Source organism: Oratosquilla oratoria, chromosome 2, assembly GCF_046742065.1.
Source record: "Oratosquilla oratoria isolate Oo_2021 chromosome 2, ASM4674206v1, whole genome shotgun sequence".
Taxonomy (NCBI): domain Eukaryota; kingdom Metazoa; phylum Arthropoda; class Malacostraca; order Stomatopoda; family Squillidae; genus Oratosquilla; species Oratosquilla oratoria.
In genome coordinates, this window is record NC_134778.1 from 27,781,976 (window position 1) to 27,795,860 (window position 13,885).

Sequence of the window (13,885 nt, forward strand, 5' to 3'; positions counted from 1 at the left end):
GCCTGATTTGGGGGACGTCTGTCCTTAAAAGGAATGTAAGTTTGAATCATCTTAGTGAGCGTATTTTGAAATATTTCCCACATCTGATCTACAGGTCTTTCGTTTAATTTTGCCTCCCAATCTGTAAGCTGAAGCTCCTGACGTAGTTCTATGAACTGAGCTTTACTGAAATCGGGTATTTTAGAAACACAAGTATCTATTCTAAAATTGTTTAGGAGTTTGAATCTAACTAGGTTGTGATCGCTATTTGCAACAGATTCACCGACTTCTACATCAGTTACCATGCTTTCGCACATATGGTCGTGTTGGGACATGAATGTATCCAATTTTGACGTGGTCAGGGAGTGTTGTTGAATTGGGGATCCGGGCCGGATAGCGACTGTCAAAACAGCGACAGTCATAATAGCGGCTTCATAAGGGCGACGTAATCAGGTGAGCGACTTTCAAAACAGCGACTGTCATAATGGCGACCGCATTATAACAGCGACTGCAACAATAGCGACTTTACTATCAACCGGTCAGAATGGTCGCAGACTTATGTTTCAATTGCTTGTGTTTTCGTGTTTATATTTACGTGTTCAGTTGTGTTTACTTTGTGAGATAGGTTCAGAATGAAATATGCTCAAAAGGTCACAGACTTATGTTTCTATCGCTCATGTTTATTTGTTCGTGTTTACATGTTTATGTTCACTTTGTGAGATAAGTTCACTGAAGTGAATTTACTGGTCGGTCGCTCGGTCGTCGGTCATAGTAATGTTTGGGTTGTAGACTTGAATACAAATGGCAAAGCCGACAAGAATGTGAAGAAAAACATCATGTGAGGTCGAAGCCTATATTGGTAGTACAACGTTTCGCTCGTTAGAGCTTTATCAAGAACACTGACATTGGTGCTCACAGAATGTCCCACTACTTGAATATTACTTAATTAAAATAATGGAAGGTCGGCAACAACAAAAGGAACCAACAAGAAGACTAATCCTCACCCGGACACTTGAGCCGAGTAATATTCAAGTAGTGGGACATTCTAGCAGGACCATCAAGGATCTGACAAAACAGCAGAACAAAAAGGACGCACGTTGGGGCAAATCCAATCCTTCCTCCCTCCGTGGGTTGGTGTTCTTCCCCCACCCCTTACCCACCTCACCCCTCCCTTGCTCGAGACCTTCCCCCGTGGTCCTTCCGGCTGACTATATGGCTTTCTGTTGTTTGGCTTGACTAACATTTTTCTTTTTAAATCATGTGACATCTATAGCTAGTCCAAATAAAATGTTGTTTTCGATTCCCTTTAGGTTTCAATTTTTTTATTACTGTGCAGTTTCATGCAGTTGATGCGATGATGTCGCTGTTATGACAATCGCTCTTATAATACAATCGCTATCATGTGGTCGCTGTTGTGATAGTCGCTGTTTTAAAAGAGTCGCCGTTGTGAAGTCGCTCTATTGACAGTCGCTGTTATTACAGTCGCTATTCGGAACCCGAGCCGTTGAATTGAATGTCAGAATTATGAGGGGCGTGTTCACTCGCATGTTCCTTTCTCGGTCCAGTCGCGTTATAAATTTAACATCTAATATGCCTTCGGTTTTCATTTCATCGAGGATTTCACATTCTTCCATGGTCATCAAATCTCTGCAGTGGATTACTCCTCTGCAGGAGTTGAGTGACCTAGGGAGGGATGCAACAACATCGAAGGAATGAAACTTCCTGGCTTTGAGAAGGTCGCGTGTAGCTTTCCCAGAGTTGGTGGTAATTTGGAGATCTCTGCTTCTTAGTTTTTTTTAACCTGGTTAATATCATCGGTAAATTGAGATATACATTTTTTAAGCATAAATGGGTTAAGGTCAGCTAATCGGGTCTGGTCAGAATGGAGAAACACGTGTCTAGCCTTGTCCGGGTCGATATTGGGGTCGTCAGGGGAGGTCTTCCTAGTTGGCAGGGATGGAGTTGAGGACTCCATCCTGCGCGTCGGGGTGGGGGGACGAGCCCCCTGTTACACAAAAATGAAATGTGCTCAGCAGAGCCAAAGAAAATAATATAAAGGGGTTACACAGTTTTCTTTGGCGACTGGTGACAGCCGCGTGGTAGGACACAATGTGTGCCCAGTGGTTACGGTGTCTACACTACTCTAAACTAAGATAGAATGTTTCTAGATTTCGCCGGGCCGGACGACGAAGAAGTCTCACGAGCCAACAAGCGCTCGTGCGGATCCCGGAGAGCTACGAAGATATGAAAATGACGAATAGGAAAAAGTGTTGGGAAATGCCTAGAAGTGGGTGGCAGTGTAACTGCCAAGGCAAAGCTATCAAACGTATAGTTGGATTACGAATACGAGTCAATTCTAGAGAGTAGCTCTAGCGAGATTGACTGTGCTCGTGTAAGTATCGTCTGCCTGCTGCCAAGGGCTGCCGACGTCTGATGATGACTTTGACCTGACCTCACACCCGCCTTAATACCCGCGGGGCGTACCGAAAAGTAGCGTCCCTCTGGCTGAGGCAGGGTTGCCGTGCGTAGCCAGAAATTATGCTTACCTACGGATACTTATACATGTAGTACAGCCGTAATATTTCCTTAACCTACACATATGTACTATGAGGCCGAAGGCCAGCTGTCTGTCCTCCCACATTTACACTTTTGTCTCGCCCCTTACTGCAACGGCGATATTACAAGCCGAAATACTGCGTAGAAGCACATGTGGGGAACTCCGTTCACCACACCCCTCCCGTTTGACTCTTGCTGTTGTTGTTTTTTTCTCTCTTCTTCTTCTTTTTAGTGTAATGTCACTCCCACGGGCTTTGAGCCCGCGCAACTTGCTGATATTACGTGAAGAATTGAAGGAAACATATTCTTGGACTCGGTCCGGAGTTGCACTTTCACAATGTTGTTAGTATGAAAATAGAAGTAGAAGATAGATATTCATGTCCGCCGTGTTTTTCTCATAATACAAATAATTCTTATATATTTATAAATATATATATATATATATATATATATATATATATATATATATATATATATATATATATATATATATATTAATGTTACCGGTTTCACTTATCACCTGGGTTGTCATCCCTTCCAAAACAAGATAAGAAAATGTTGATCAAGACTTCATGCGCATTACAACGATTGAAACTCATACGAATATAGTTCCTTGCTTATCTTTACCGCCACACTTGTATCACCATTTTGTAAAGACTCACCACTTCCTTTCCTGCTTTTTTTCCTTCTAATGTCTTCTTTCAGGAAGCATTGATACACTCATCATGGTCACACGATGACGACATCGGGGAACTGACGTCAGGAACAATGACTCAACCGGAAATGAAGGATTTTGAAAATCCCGCTAGTCTTTAGAGAATTGCCGGGCTCTTTAGATAAAAAATCTAATTGTGCATTAAAAAATATAGACGTAAATATGTATCTAATACACAGGATTAACAGTTTACTTCTTTTGATAACAATTTACATTACTGTGGGGGCATTTGGTACAATTTTGCCTAGATATGTGAGAGTTAGTACACCCGTACTCAAACAAGCGATTCCCGGATCATGACGTCACAGCAAGTTCCATCATATGATGGCTCTGGATAAACAAAAGCTTCGTCTGCTTGCTCTGATAGGTGTAGTAACTACGCTTCATTTCACAGGAGCTGGTGCACGATTTTTCAAAGGTAGGAATGTGCGTATATGTGTATATATACAGATATATAGAGAGATTATCCACCACGAACACCATAGAAAGAATATGGCGTGACATAACGTGTGATGAAGCCATAAAATTGTCAATTGATCAGGATACATACATGGTGCAGAACCAAGGGATCATCATCTAATAGAGAAGACGTTTGCAAAGGAGGCACGGCTTGTGTGCCTATATATGTGCATTTGCACTATTGATGTAATAAACAGTGATTTGTTTAACTTGTATAAACGACACGGGTTATAACAAAAGTTTAGTTTATACGTACTCAGATTTTGTCGAGTCGTCGCGTAGTGGTATGCAATCGTTGACCACATTGTGATTTCGAAGGTGTCGTGCCCATCCCTTCTCGAGTAGGTAGGAAAGTTACGAAATTTTCACCTAGAAAGACTGTACACCCTTAACCCCGAAGAACTTCTATTTTCACTCTTTTACACATTATCTGAAATATTGTTTAAAAGTTGTTGGCCAAATTTTGTGGCAGAACTTGTAAGAACTGAAGATGTAGTAGACTATTGTGGTCATATAACTTCAAATTTTATATCCCTTGAGGAGAAAAATCCTGGAAGACCATGTATTTCCAACAAATATTAGTTGGAAGTTTATAGATATGTGTGAAAACAACTATATAATTTGAAGACCCAAGTATGTGTGCCAGCATTTGACCAGCTCTTTCAGATATATATGATAGCAGTAGACGCCATACCACTGTGTGTGGAAGTTGAGTAATATTGATTAGATTGATACTCTAGGCCAGTGGTTCTTAACCTGTGGGGAATGGCGGAGTTGCCAAGTGGGAAAAACAAAAATTAAGGGCCGTAAAATGGCACAAAAAAGCAAAGCGTATATTTACGTACTAAACACTGCATGGGTTAAAATCGAATTTGTCAAAGACCGATGCTGTGGTGGGAAATGGAGAGTTGGTTCACTAAAAAGTGGGGAATTGGAGAAAAAAGGTTAAGAACCCCTGCTCTAGGCTTTGCAAGCTTAACTAGATCAAGTTGTTAGGTTTGGTAAGCATATTATTATGTGAACTTGACTAATTCTACCAATAGATAAGGCAATGGGAATCTGAGCACATACTACATAGTGCAGTTATATTATAATATTGTAATGTAAGTTGTGGAAGCGTTACCATTTCAGGTTATAAACAAGGATAGGTAAGATTCTAGCATTTTCTCATAAATGACAATTCATGGTGATATGGTAAAATTTTAGTTGTGCTCACCTACGCAATATAGCAATAGAAAATTAATTGTTAATTTTGTAAATGATAATAGAACAACAATGTGATTTTCTTGGTGGAAATCTGTAACAAAAAAGTTGCTAAAACCTATGTACTAACGAACGAACTTGCAGTGGTTGAAAGATATGCCATGTTTGTTTTGATAGATGCCAAGGTTGAAGAAATGAAAGGATGAATTAGTCTATTGTAACCTAACCTACCTGACCGTACCTTATCTAACCTAACCTACCTAACCTGACTAATCTATGTAACCTAACCAATATTTAGTAATTTGGTACTTCAAATTTTAAAGATCATCTGGGTCATAATCATCGTCACGGATGCTGAAGCCTGATTATTATTGTACCTTGGGTAATTACCAGATGATGGCAGAACTCTTATTGTTTTTGTAACAACGCATCTTAATATCACCTGGAGTTAGAGAACACCCAGCCCACAACGTGAAAACCATTGTCTAATTGACAGTGACTGGACTAGCATGGCATCTGGACTGTATCCTAGCAGCTTTGTTCGTTAGTAAATTTGCTTGTAGCAAGTTTTGTTTTTATTTCCACCAAGAAATCACGTATTACATTCATGTGTTATAGTTTACAAAATTAATATTTAATTTTCTAATGCTATATTGCATAGGTGTGCACAACTAAAATAATACCTATGAAATTATTTACAGCGAGTCCTCCTTATACAGTAATTCTTTATCCGGTAAATTCACAGTTATGGTATTTGGTAATTACTACCCTCGATTCTATTTACAGTAAGAAAAATTCACAGATACAGTATCCGCTAGATATTTTGAAGAGGAAAGAGCAGGGAGATGGAATGTCTGCCATATCCTATTATTACATGTTATAATGGGTTCGGTATACCATAATTTCAATTTGCAGTAAGGTTTTCAGGAACGCATATGTAGCATATAACGAGGACTTAATTCTGTATTTGGCAGGGTTAGGGGATTATTTTACATAAAATCTGTTATTTCTGATTTAAGGAAGTTGTCAGAAATTAAACTTGTCTCCCTATTACCTACAATTTTAGGGGATGTTTAGTATATCAGATTTTGATTGTCACTCATGATCCATGGCTTGGCTTCTCTCTCACTCAATACATCCACAGGTTCAGCCCGTGAATCTTTCAATGAAGAAATCTTAGGGTAATATTAGTAAATGGCTTGCAGCCCAATTATTTTTTCATCATGTACATCACATGTAAGATTTTTATATCCATAAATGTTGCAAATTACTCCCATTATGATAAATTACCTCTTAAACTTTTACCCTTGGGGGGGGGGGGGAAGACCCAAAAAGAAATTGTGAAAATGTTAGGTTAAGGTTGGTTAGTATAGGAATTTGTATGTGGTTGGTTAGAAGTTTTGATGCAATTATTTTTATGAGTATTTGGGGTAGATATTTAGAAGTGCATACCTACACAATATAGAAATAGAAAATTAAATAATTTTGTAAATTATAATACATCAACATAATATAGGTTATTCTTGGCTGAAATTAATAATAGAAACAGTTGCTAAAAGCTATAAAATAGCAATCAGCCACTTTGACTACTTGAGATGCTATCTTTGTTTTGGTTGAGGTGGAGGTCAAAGAAATTAAGATATGCTAAATTTGTCTCTTCTAACCCTACCTAACCTAACCTGCATTAAATAATGCGGTACCTGTAATTCTAGACATCATCAGGCAGTCGTCATAGTCTCCAACCTCCAAATCTATCAAAACAAAGATGGTGTGTAAAGGAGCCTACTCAACTTCGTTCATTTCTCCATAGCTTTTAGCAATGTTTTTTGATACTGATTTCCCCCAAGAAAAATGTATTACATTGATGTATTATAATTTACAAAAATTATACAGTGGTACCTCCATTTACGCGTGCCCTTTTGTATGCGAAATTCTATTTACATGGTCAAATTACTGTGCAGAAAAGTTGAGCAGTAGTTGTCACTCAGGTTAGGTCAACTGGGTAGCTGCTTCAAATAGTGATATGGCAAGTGGTTGTGTTACAGTGTTCAGCGCCAATGAGGTACAATTGCTACTTAGTAGAATTGAAGCCTTGGAGGATGCTGTAAAGTGCCTTAAAGAGGAGAATCAAGTTCTCCACTCGAAGGCCCAAAATACAGAAGGCATTTTCTCTATTTTCATTCCATTTCTTAATCTTAATGTTCTTTCAGACATTGCCTTTATTCTGTGATATACTTTTCTCTCTCTCTCTCTCTCTCTCTCTCCCCTCAGTATTGGTGGTATTGTTCTCTTTTTTTTTCACTTGGCTCTTTTTTTTTCACTTTGGTCTTTTTTTTTTTTTTTTTTTTTTTTTTTTTTTTAGACCACATACCTCTGTTTACTTCAAAATAATCTTTCCATAAATTAACAATCTCTTTCCTTAATTCCTTGAAATATTTTTCATGAGTTTCTATTAAAACTCGTCTTTTCCATGTCTATGATTAGACTCAAATTTCTTCTTTTGTATTTACCAAATCCAAAAATAGGGTCATCATTGTTCAACCTAAGGAGCCGGAGCCCCCTTGAGTTTTCAAAGCCTCTATTTACATTTAGTTTCAGTATAGCACCTCCAGAGGGCTCTGCATTTGTTTCAGCATTCAATTCAAAATCATTGCCATTTTCTCTTGATCTGCCTTGGCTCCCTTGCATTTTCTCTTGATAGACCTATTTAACACTGCACAGAGATCATTTTGGGTAACCACAAGTGCTCCCACTCAATACAACCCAGGCCTCTTGCTTTCCTTGCACTTTTGAGAATTTTTGTCTTATTCAGCAGCTTACAGAACTCCAGTTGACAGCTGTTGACAGCTAAGTGGTTCGTGTATAAGTCTGGGTTCATTTGTAACACCAGCTAGGTGTGAGAGGGCAGCAGGTGCTGGGAGTAATGACCTCCTCATGTGGAGCCTTCCACACTTCTTTTACTAATCTTTCTTCACTCATTCTTTCCATGTGTCCAAACCATCCTAATACTCTTTCATCAACCCTATCTCCCAGCTCCCTTTCCACCCCTGTTCTTCTCCTCACCTCCTCATTTCTCACTATCCGGCCTAGTAACCCCTATCATACTTCTCAGACAAATCATCTCAAACACATTCAAACTCCTCTCTTCCTCTGTCATGTTCCATGTTTCTGCCCCATACAATGCTGTTGGCACAAGTACTCCTTCATATAACCTCCTCTTAGCATCCATTCCCGGATGTCTATTTCTCATTACACTTTTCAATACACCAAGGCATTTACTCGCTTCTCTCAATCTACATTCTACCTCCAACTCCACTCCTTCCTTTCCTGCCACATTCGCAACCAAGTATCTAAAACTATCCACTTCCTCCAGTCTTTCACCCTTAATACTCACTTCCAGCCTGCTGTCACTGCCTTTGTACATCTCATCACCTTACTTTTACCCACAATTATCTTCAGCTTCCTTCTTTCACACACCTTCTCAAACTGTCACTAACTTCCTCAATCCCTCCTCTGATCCTGCTACAAGCACAGTGTCATCAGCAAACAACAACTGGCTCACCTCCCACTTTTCTCCATTTTCTTTAATCATCTCTAACCCCTGACCCACTACCCTTGCATTCACCTCTCGCACCACCCCATCCATGTATAAGTTGAACAGCCAGGGCTACATGACTCATCCCTGACGAAGTTTCACCTTTACCTCAAACCGTTCACTCTCTCCATTTCTAATCCTAACTCAAGCTCTTGACTGCTCTTAAGGGGGCCGTCGCGCTCGAGAACGAACTTCGTCAATTATGATCAGAATTTCGCGAATTTTTAATATGTTATATATACATATACTGAGATGTTCACCACCAATTTTCATATCATTTGGTTGAAAAGCAATGAAGTTATTAAAAAAAAACTTTTTTGACAAATTACAAACTATTCTTCATTTATCCATTAACTGAGCATGCTGAAAAAAATACCACAAATGCTCTATAGCAATACCTAAAAAAAAATTGTACAGTTTTTGGAATTTCCTCTAGTTTAGGAGAAAGATTTTTTTTTTTTTTTTTTTCCCCATAAAATACAATATATCGACTTCTATCACAAAAAAATGAAAAACCCCACAATAAAAAGTTTGCAAATTTATTCAGGTTTCAAATTATCCAAACCCCATTAAAATTGGCCAAGTAGTTACGGAGGAGATAGAAAAAATGTAGAGAAAAGGGTAGTTTTGAGATACAGTCAAACCTCGAAAGCCCAGACTAATTGGGGGGAAGGGTGGTCCGATCATGCCAAACGTCCGGTCATCGAAAATATCACCCTAACACCCGTAGATTTTCATAGCGGTATACGTATAGGTAATGTATGATATAGCATAGAAACACAAGAATAATACTCTAACACTGTAATAATAACAATACTGTAATAATAATGCGATAATACTAATAATTCTGTAATAATTACTGTAATACAGGCATGTAAATGTAATGTATATACAATGTACTGTACTGTATTTTTTATTACGTACACTGTAGATATCGGAAGGTATGCACGCGGGACAGTGGTGGTGGCCAGGGTTGCCGCGTTTTCTACACTGCCGTGTAGAATGGGAGTGTTGCCATACCGGGGCATACATTTTTCTCGGGCGTGTGCAGACTTTCATAGCAAGATGTACTTGTCAAACTTTGACAAAATGGTGTTTCTAGTTTTTTTATTCTTGAATGTATATAAGGCCCCCATGCCCTAACATATTCGGTAAGATATAATTTTTCTTATATTATTATCGCTAAAAGAAAGCTGAAACTTGAGCATAGAATTTTTTCTACACGGTAAAAACGTATCTTTTGGGGTATAATATTTTATAAGTAACACAATTACCAATAAAAGTCATATTTTGATGTACCATTTATTATTTGATAACTAGTTCTATGATTTTTAAACAAAAGTTAGAGTTTTTGAATGTTTTTAACAGCCCGCTGATATGTAGAAAAAATTTCCTCATGTCCTTGTGCAGTTGCCACATCCCGCTATTTTACTACGTTTTGGCACAAAATTCTATGAAACGGCAGCCCTAGTGGCGGCTTGACTGGGCCGGGTTTGGGTACACATGTACGGCTGTCGCTGCCACCTACTGGACAAATAGGGAACTTTGCTTGAAAAGTCCGCCCTTTGTTAATTTCGACCGGTCATACGAGGTTCCGGGCATTCGGGGTCTGGGCTTTCGAGGTTCAACTGTATTCAGCTTTGAAGTTCAAAATACATTTCCCTGCATTTTTTATATATTTCATTTAGATTTTTTTCTCTGTGCCAATCTTCATGCATTCTATGTCATTCACATGTTATAAAGTGTAGCTGGTACCTGGTCCCCCCCTTTCACGAGGTATTAGCAGCTCAGAAGGCGAGGGTTTCAGGAGGCACCACCTCCCTCATTGTTGCCAGGTTCGCTTACTAGAAAGCTCCCAGCTGGAAATAGGAGCTGAACGATAGTTTTCTCTTCCTCTTTCTGGTCTTTGGTGTCCCTTTCCGTTCTGTGTCCTTGTCTTGTTCCTCAAGTGCTTTTGTAGTGATGGGATTGACTCCAACCAAGCGAGAAAGAAGATTATGTGTCCTTCCAAAGTTATGATCAATGACAGTCGCTCTTGTGACGAAAAGCACTCGGAGCGTTTCATTTGAAGAGGCACGTGATGGTACGTCACGCATGCTCGATGTTTGCGGTGACGTCATTTGAGAAAAGAGGATGTGGAGGGGTAGAGGAGTGCGATAACACGCGGTCAGCGTAGCGAGCCCGTGTGCGCCCAGCAGCACTGCTATGAGTCATCTCCAGTAATAACCGAGGCAGAAGAACACTCTCTCTCAATAAGTTGATTCAGTTTCTTAGCTTTCATGAAACGCATGTTTTTTCGAATGTTTAGGCATTCTTGAAATGATTATAGATTCAAATAAAAGTAAATAAATGTTCCAAGGAGCGACAATTCGCTTTCTCCGCCTACTCACAATATTTCTTTCAGTTTACTCACGAGTGCGAAGTGCTTTCCCCACATGTAGGACAAGTTTCCAGCTAGTCTTCATTAGTGAATAATAAAATACATCGCATTTGTGCCATTTTTATTACGATGAAATAACTTAGTCGAACATATGTGCAGCGAAGGTGTACTGGGAAGTGGGGGGGGTCAGAAAAATAGCCATAACTCCTTTATTTTTTGGTATTTCGCTGAAATATTTCAGGACTGGCTTGCCAAAGGCCACTAGATGACAGGGAATTATTTTTTCTCGAATATTTCAATTTTTTTCAGAAATTCATCACGGCGGCCCCCTTAACAGCTTTCCTCCTATCCCATATACTGTATCTGCAGTACCTCCCACAGTGCCTTCCTGTCTACCCTGTCATAAGCCTTTTCCAGATCCATAAAAGCCCAAAAAAACATCCTTACCTTTTCCTATAGCTTTCTCACATATCTGTCTTACCACAAAAATCTGATCTACACAACCCCTACCTGTCCTAAACCCACACTGTTCCTCGCCACTTACTCCCTCTGTTCCTCTCCTAATTCTCTCAATCAAGATCCTCCCATAAGCCTTCCCAACTACACTCAACAAGCTGATCCCTCTGAAACTACTACACTCACACTTGTCCCCCTTTCCCTTGTAAAGCGGAACTATACAGGCACTCCTCCAATCCTCCGGCACTCTACCCTCTCTTAAACAAACATTAAATAACCTCACCAGCCAGTCCACCATAACTGTACCTCTTTTCTAAAGACATTCTGCATGGCATCCATCCAGAACAGGTGCCTTACCTGCTCTCATCATCTTAACAGCTGGTTTCACTTTATCTTTCCCTATTTCTCCTCCATTTTCCTCACTCATCACTCTCATTTTCTTAGCGTTTCCCACTGCAACTACCTTTCCCTCCCTATCCTCCTTCACATTTAGCAACTCCCTAAAATACTCTGCCCACCTTCCTCTTACTGCCTTCTCTTCCATTATCATCTCTCCATATGCACCTTTTACCTTTTCTTTACTTGATTCGCCTCCTTTTTCTCTTTTGATTTCCTCCCAAAACATCTTTTTATTGCTTTCAAAATTTTCTGTCATACTCTTACCCCATTTCACATCTGCTCTCCTCTTTGCTTCATTTATCTTATGCTTAACTTCCCTTCTCTTTACTTTGTACCTCTCATACGATTCCCTCGTCCTAATTTGCAGCAAATCTATGAATGCCTGCTTCTCTTCTACACATTTCTTTGCTTCCTCATCCCACCACTCAATACCCTTCCTTCTATTTCCTCCCACCCTCCTAGTTCCACACACCATCTTTGCACACCTTATGACTCCCTCCTTGAACCATCCCCATTCCTCCTCCACTCCTAGTTCCCTCCCACTCCTAGTTCCCTCCCACTCCTCTTTCAGCTTCTTCTTATACTCACTCTTCTTTTTTTCCTCATTTAAGCAGTTCACTCTGAATACCTCCCTAACTTCTGCCCTTTTCCTCTTTCTTCACCTATTCTCCACTCTCAATTTACCTTCCACCAGAAAATGATCTGATATTTACCCACTCTCTCCCCTTAGAACATGTACATCCTTAACTCTTCCTACCAGACTCCTGGTCACCACTATATAGTCCATTAATGCTCTATCTGCCACCCTTCCATCCACTACCCTCTCCTATGTGTACTTATGCTTGACTTTCTTCCTAAACACTGTATTTGCTATCATCAGTAATAAGGGGTTGGGGGACAGCATAACGGAGGGATAGTCGTAGTATAAAAGTGTCATCATTTCTCTATGCACAGATTTTTCCTCTATCACAGACAAAATGATGTGTGGCTCTGGTCCTTAGGGGCACCCCATATAGACCCTAAAGTATCAACTGCATGCTACTTTGCCACAATAACATGCAGCCAATATCAGATACAAGAGAAGTAGCAGAGGCTTTTGGAAGACATTATGCTGATATTTCAAGTCCACTACATTATTCACATGATTTCAGAAGAATTAGAGACAAGACCACGATTATTGCTCCTACCAATACGAACTCAGAGGTATATAATCTTCTTTTCACCTTGGATGAAATGGATCATGCTTTATCCTTATCCTGCCCAACCTCTCCTGGAGAGGATGACATTCTTTATTCCATGGTTGCTCATTTATCCATATCCACGAAGAAATTCCTTTTAAATGTGCTGAACAAATTTTGGTCTTCTGGATCTTCTAAATCTTGGAAGACTTCAATTATCATAACAATCTTAAAGGCAGGAAAAGACTCTAATCACCCGCTAGCTGCATTTGTAAGATCTATGAAAGAATGGATAATATGCATTTAGTTTGGTTTTTGGAATCTAAAAATCTCCTATCTCACCGACAGTTTGGATTTAGAAGAAATAAGTGCACTCTGGACCCCTTATTTTTTATCACTCGTGAGATTCAGAATGCCTCTGCAATTCAGAACTCGAGCGTTGCTGTGTTTTTTGACTTGAAAATGCCTACGATACTACCTGGCGGGGAGGCATTCTGAAGCAACTTGCAGAGTGGGGTATTGGGGGTAATATGTTCAATTGTTAAGGATTTCTTGTCTGACCGTTATCTAAAAGTCAGAATGGGCTCTTCTTTCTCTTCTGCATATCTTCAAGAGGAAGGGATTCCCCAAGGAAGTGTTCCGAGTCCTACACTCTTCAGCATAGCCATTAATAGTTTGTTAGAATAAGTTCCTGCTGGAGTTCATGGATTGGCTTATGCTGATGACTTCGCTATTGTGTGCAGCAAATCGACAACATTAGAAACAGGCCAAAAGATTCAAGAGGTTATTAACTTAGCAACAGCATGGGCTAATTGCAGGGGCTTCAGATTCTCTGCTGAAAAAACAAAAGCCATTAGGTTCTCTAGACTAAGACGCAAGGAAGAGATACCAACATTATTCTTAGAGGGTGTCGTATTACCATATGAAGACCAAGTAAAATACTTGGGTCTGTTTTTGGACAAAAG

The 13,885-nt window shown here is 39.7% G+C and overlaps 1 protein-coding gene across 1 annotated transcript in view; it reads left to right on the forward strand.

Moving 5' to 3' along the window:
• Positions 1–3,529: 3,529 nt before the first annotated feature.
• The window catches only part of LOC143037912 (syntenin-1-like), a 153,489-nt gene continuing 143,133 nt past the window's right edge, over positions 3,530–13,885 (forward strand). Inside the window, exon 1 of the mRNA XM_076206578.1 lies at positions 3,530–3,668. The gene's annotated coding sequence lies outside the window, so the exon portion shown is untranslated. The remainder of the gene's footprint in view (positions 3,669–13,885) is intronic.